The following is a 6,000-nucleotide window of genomic DNA, read 5'->3' on the forward strand; positions in this document are numbered from 1 at the left end:
TTCCAAGACAGGTTTCTCTGTATAGTCCTGGCTGTCCTGAAACTTGCTCTGTACCCCAGGCTGCGTGTTGGGATTAAAGGCATGTGCCACCATTGCCTGCCCCCCCCCCTCTGCTTATATACTTTATGTTTGAGAGCTTTCTCTGCATGTATACCTGCACACCAAAATAGGGCATCAAATCCCATTATAGATGACTGTGAGCCACCACATGGTTACTGGGAATTGGACTCAGGACCTCTGGAAGAGCAGCCGGTGCTCTTAACTAGTCCATTGTTTTATTCCAGCCAGTTCTCATCAGCTCCATTCTTTTTTCTTGAAAAAAATTGATTCCTTCCTTATATATGATGGTTCATTAAATATTTGAAGATTTTCTGTAGGCTCTCCTATCCCCATCATCTCTAGGTCTTCTAAGTGTATGTGTCTGGTTCTTTGGGCTTTTTCTCACATGACAAGTGTCTAAGATTATTGTTTCCCAGAGTTTTGCCCTTATTTTCAATACTTTTTCTCAATCACCGTAAGAGAATATCATATTTAATTTCTAACTAGCTTAGATTCTACAAAGATAGGTTTTGTTATTGAAATGGATCCCATAGTTCCTGATTTCACAATCCAACCAATAATGCATAATACAATCTTTCTTTGCAGAAGCCAACATTGCTATCTATTTTTGTGGCTGGCCTGCTCTGTCTGTCCGCATAGCCTCTGGGAGTTCTTAGAGAGCTTTGAAAGTCTAGGATTTGGAGACAATCCACAATCCAAAGGAATTCATAGACCTGAAACGTTACCAAGCAAATCAACAATAACTATCACTCAACTCCTATCACCGTATCTCAGCAGCTGTAAAAGAATCCACAGCTATAAAAAGATCTTCAGTTCACACCATGCTCAGCCTCTTCCCAGCACTGCTGATCACCATGACCACTTCCTCTCAAGTATTCTCCAATGAGAGGCAAACTCCTCCTATCTTCCAGGAATTGGGGCGTCTTTATGCCCCAGCTAACTTCAGAATGGTGTTCCTCACTCACACAGCTGCTTGTAAGCGAAGGACACCCCACATCAGTCTTGGCAGTCACATCGCAGCCAATAGACTCTGTACAGTATACACACTTACTAAGAAGTGTACTTTCCCTTGTTGGGTTATGGACCATCATTTGAAATTCTTTGACCTGTGACATCATATACAGCAAAATATTTCAGAAACAGGTTTGAAGTTGGCCATCCCCAAGATATCTGATCTTCAACAAACTTTTGAGACACGCTATAAATCATAATTAAATTTGATCAAAAGTGATTTCTCTTATGTCTTCTAATCATTAAGTCAAGGAACTATAAATAAAACATAGCCTACATTTACTAGGAGTGGCAGCTCATGCCTGTAGTCCTAGCAGCCAGGAGGCCAAAGTAGGGAGATTACAATCAAGTCATGGCCCCCTTGAGCTGTTTGAAGCAAGCCTGAGATATCTCCTCCCCTCCTCCTCCCCCTTCCCTCCCCTCGCTTCCACCCATACCCCCACTCCCTCCCTCTCCAGGCCAAAGAGCCATCAGGGTTCCCTTCACTATGTTAAGTCCAAGGTCCTCCCAACTCCCCCCAGGTCCAGGAAGGTGAGCAACCAAGCTGACAAGGCTCACACAGAGCCCGTCCATGCCGTAGAGTCCAAGCCCATCACCATTGTCCTTGGTTTCTCAGTCATCCTCCACCGTCAGCCACATTCAGAGAGTCTGGTTTGGTTGCATGTTCCATCAGTCCCATTCCAACTGGAGTTGGTGATCTCCCGTTAGTTCTGTCCCACTGTCTCAGTGGGTGAACACACCCCTCACGGTCCTGACTTTTCTTTCTCATGTTCTCCCTCTTTCTGCTCTTCAAGCTACATAGTGAGTTCGGGATAGCCTGGGTTACATAAAACCCTGTCTCTAAAAAAATAAACCAACAAAACAAAGAAAACAAAACCGTCTTTTATAGGTTATGAAACATTCTGGGTGACATTTCTGCTTGAGTGATAGGAAAGTGGGGTTTTGCTTGGGTCAGCAAGGTAGACAGCGTTAGCGTGTTCTCCAAAGGACGCCCTGGGTGGGTCAGCTGAAGGTGGACAGCATTAGCGTGTTCTCCAAAGGACGCCTGGGTGGGTCGACTGCAGGTGGATAGCATTACTGTGTTCTCCATAGGACACTCAGGAGAATGAGAAGACAGCTAGAGCCTAGGAGAGAATGTTTTCAAAGCACACCTGTGATAAATCCAAAATGCATAAAGAACTCTCAAAGCTCAACAATAAGCAAATGAACAGCCAGATAAGGGAGAACAGACAAGAGGGCAGGACGGGTTCTTCACCGGAGACTGAGATACGAGCAGATGAAGAGAGGCCCAGCATCCCATGTCCTTAGGAAAGTTCAAAGGAAACAATGTGAGATCTACTACACAGCTCTTAGAATGGACACAAGCTAAAATGCTGACAACCTCAAGGATATGGGCAACAACATCTTTTATTGATGGTAGGAATGCAGAATGGTCTAACCATTCTGAAAACAGATTGGCAGTTCCTTACAAAGCTAAAAATAGCATATTCTTACCATTTGATCCAGTGTGAACTTCTTCATATTTACCCAAATGAGTTATGTTGACCCAGAAACTTATGTACACACACACACACACACACACACACACACAATGAGTGTTTCTAGCAACTTTTTCTCATAAGTGTCAAAACATAAACACAACCAAGATGTCATGCAGTCATTTTATTGATAAATAATCTGAAGCCCATACAGAGAGTAGAACATTATTCAGCATTTAGAAGAAAAGAGCTATCATAGCCTAAGAAGACTCAGGGAGCAAAGTATAGTGCCAAGTAGAGGAGGCCGAGATGGACAGGCGACATGTTGCATGGCCACCACAAGACACCAGGGAGAAGGAAGAGCAATGAGGACAGTACAGAGGTTGGTGGCTTTCATGGGTTAGTGGGGTTGGGATTAATAGAGAGAGCACAAAGGATGTTAACCTCCACAAACTCTTCCTGTATGATGCGATAATAATGGGGTTCACAGCAGAATTGAAAGGAAGTCACGGGGTTTGTATATGTCCCCTGTCTCTTCCCTCACTACCCCCAACAGGGGGAAAAAGCATGACTATGTATCCACTACCAGGCAGCCTGTATATGGAAACTTTGTGACTTCTACCCAGTTCTGAGGTAAATCTCAATACTTACTAAAACACAAAGAGTGCTTTCAAAAATTGGAAACACCAGGTATCTTCTTTTATGGCAAGGCTGTCATGGTAACCATTTGGAGCCTGAGACACAGTGACACATACAACTCTGAATGAGTGTTACTTTAACTGGGCCTGTGTCACTTCTGGACAACTTTTACAAAGAGCTGAAGTAGTTTTCCATTTCATCTTCAAATCTTGTTAGATATGTTCTAGCCTCCATTTTCAGCACCCTCACTGATCACCTAATATTTGGTGATTATTGTATTGGGGTCGACTGAGGTAAGGGAAGGGAAGGGAAGGGAAGGGAAGGGAAGGGAAGGAAGAGGGAAAGAAGAAAGAGAAGAGAAGAGAGAGAAGAGAGAGAAGAAGAAGAGGAAGAGAAGAGAAGAGAGAGAAGAGAAGAGAGAAAGAAAGAAACGGAAAAAAAGAAAACGAAAACCATCCAGCCAAGACCTACTATCTCTCTTCTCTCTCTCTCTCTCTCCTCTCTCTCTCTCTCTCTCTCTCCTGTCTTTCTGTCTTTCTGTCTTTCTTTACTCCTTTTACTAGGAATCTCTGACTGGCACGGAACATCCCTTGCAGATTTGGCTGGCATCAAATGTACGGCAATCCTTCTGTCTCTCCCCTCAGGTGCCGGTGTGAGCCACATACTCAGCTTAGGCGAGCACTCTCTGAAGTCTTTCCATTCTCTTTGGGTTGTCACCATCTGAAGCGGAAGAGTCTGCTCTAGCACTACAGGAAATTCCTGTTTGTTGGGCGCTCTTGCTTTTACTTCCCTCCATATCAAGAACTCCCACCCCAAAAGCTATCCAGAGCCTTTCCTAATACTGTGTCTTATTAATAAGGTCACAAAAGACAAAGGCGTTTTAATGACAATGTGGACGGACCACTCCTGTTAAGAAAGATCATTCACACTCAGAGGGAAATGAAGGCTTGGTTTACATCACTGGAAAATAAGGATTATCAAATTATAGACTTAGAAGAAGCCTCAGAAGTCTACTGGTCTAGTGTGAACACTGCACAGAGAAAAAAATTAGAAAGGTACACAGCTAATTAGTAGCGAAGCTGTAGCTAGAAACCCATCCCAGAAGGGCTAGGGTTTTGGCTCAGTGGTAGAGCACTTGCCTAATGTGCACAAGGCTCTAGCTTCTGTTCCCAGCATGGGAAGAGTGCACAAAGTAACTGCCCACTCTAATCCAGTGTCTTTGCACCGTCGGTAGAGCACAAATCTAAGTAAAGCCAGTGAGAGACCTTCAGCTGTCATGGAAGCTCATTTAACCAGCCTTGTGGTGCTGCGAATAAGCACCCCTAAACAAGTAATGTTTTTACTGAATTTCTACGTTATCAGTTGCTGCTTATCTTAGATGCAGTGGGAATTTAGCTCTTTCAAATCGCTCAAAGTCTGACCAGTGAGACTGCACCACAGGTAAAGGGTTTGTTAAAAAACCTTGTAAACTGAGTTCCGTCCCCAAACCTTGCGTAATGGTGGAAGAAAATTGACTTCACAAAAAGTTCTCTGACCTCCACATATCTCACACATACAAATAATAATCAATCAACTCTTTAAAAATGATCAAAATCATTCAATTATATGAATACATTTATTGTGCCTTTTTGTTGGGGAGGTATAAAGTCTTTGTATGTAATAGCCCAGACTAGCCTCAAGTTCTTGATCCTTCTGCTTTGGCCTCCTGAATGCTGGGATTATAACAAAAGAATTCAAACAAAAAGTTCTGAATACATGCTAAGTATCAAAATCAAGGACTCAGAGATCACCAAGACTCTCCTAGGCCCTAACAAGCTCAAGATCTAATGAGTTAGAAGAATCCTATAGTAAAAAACATAGAATATTCTGAGGACCCGTTACCCAGAGAGGCACATCCCACCTGGAAAGGGGAGGCGTGAGCGCCCTGGGGAAGAAGCATCATATGAGCTGTTTTCCAAGGGATGAGGAAGATTCCACCAGGGCGGACGTGAAGGTGGAGGACATTCCAGGCAGAGCACAGAACATGAACGAAGCCGAGAGGCATGACTGCCCTGGCTATTTTTGGAGAACAGAGATTAGACTGGAGAGGCTGAAAGATAGGATAAAGGAAGGGCTGAGGAGAAGCTGGAAAGCTGGTTTGGAGTAAGATGAAGAAACTCAAATGCCATGTTCAATTTTTGAACATGATCTCATAGCAGTGGGGCACTTAGCAGAGGCCTTTCAGCTCAGGGCTGCCATCGTCAGAACTGCTTCAAATGACTCTGGTGGATGTGCCAGATGAGAGAGAGGTGGGGAAGCTTGGTGAGGGCTTCTAGAACAATCTAGCAAGATGTCTGAATGAGGACAAGAAGAGGAACTACAGGAAGAGAAAGAAGGGGTGGATTCTAAAGATGTTGAACTTATTGTTGACATAGATGACCAGTGAGCATCTATTTAACCCACTGAAACTGTTCCTAAAACAGTCTCACAGAATGAATGGTGCTCACTTGACTTGCCCTGGTCAGTTTGCTGGCCTGTGGTAGCCACTTCAGGGACTATGTTGCTCAAGGATACTCTTAGGGGCATAAAATATAAGAGCAGCCTCTCCTGATACCAAGGGACTAATTATATAAAGTCTTGCTAATCTCTCAGTGGAAGATAAAGTTGTGTTTGCACTTTCTTTGTGCAGGCATCTGACCCAGAGTCTTCTCTGACATCTGTATAAAACCACTGTAGTGAAAATTTCCACAAAGCCACGGCCTTTGGTGTGGAGGACTGATTGGGTCCAAGCCTAGACTTTGCTGTTTACTAGCTGTATGATTGAATTTCTCAA

Source organism: Arvicola amphibius, chromosome 12, assembly GCF_903992535.2.
Source record: "Arvicola amphibius chromosome 12, mArvAmp1.2, whole genome shotgun sequence".
Taxonomy (NCBI): domain Eukaryota; kingdom Metazoa; phylum Chordata; class Mammalia; order Rodentia; family Cricetidae; genus Arvicola; species Arvicola amphibius.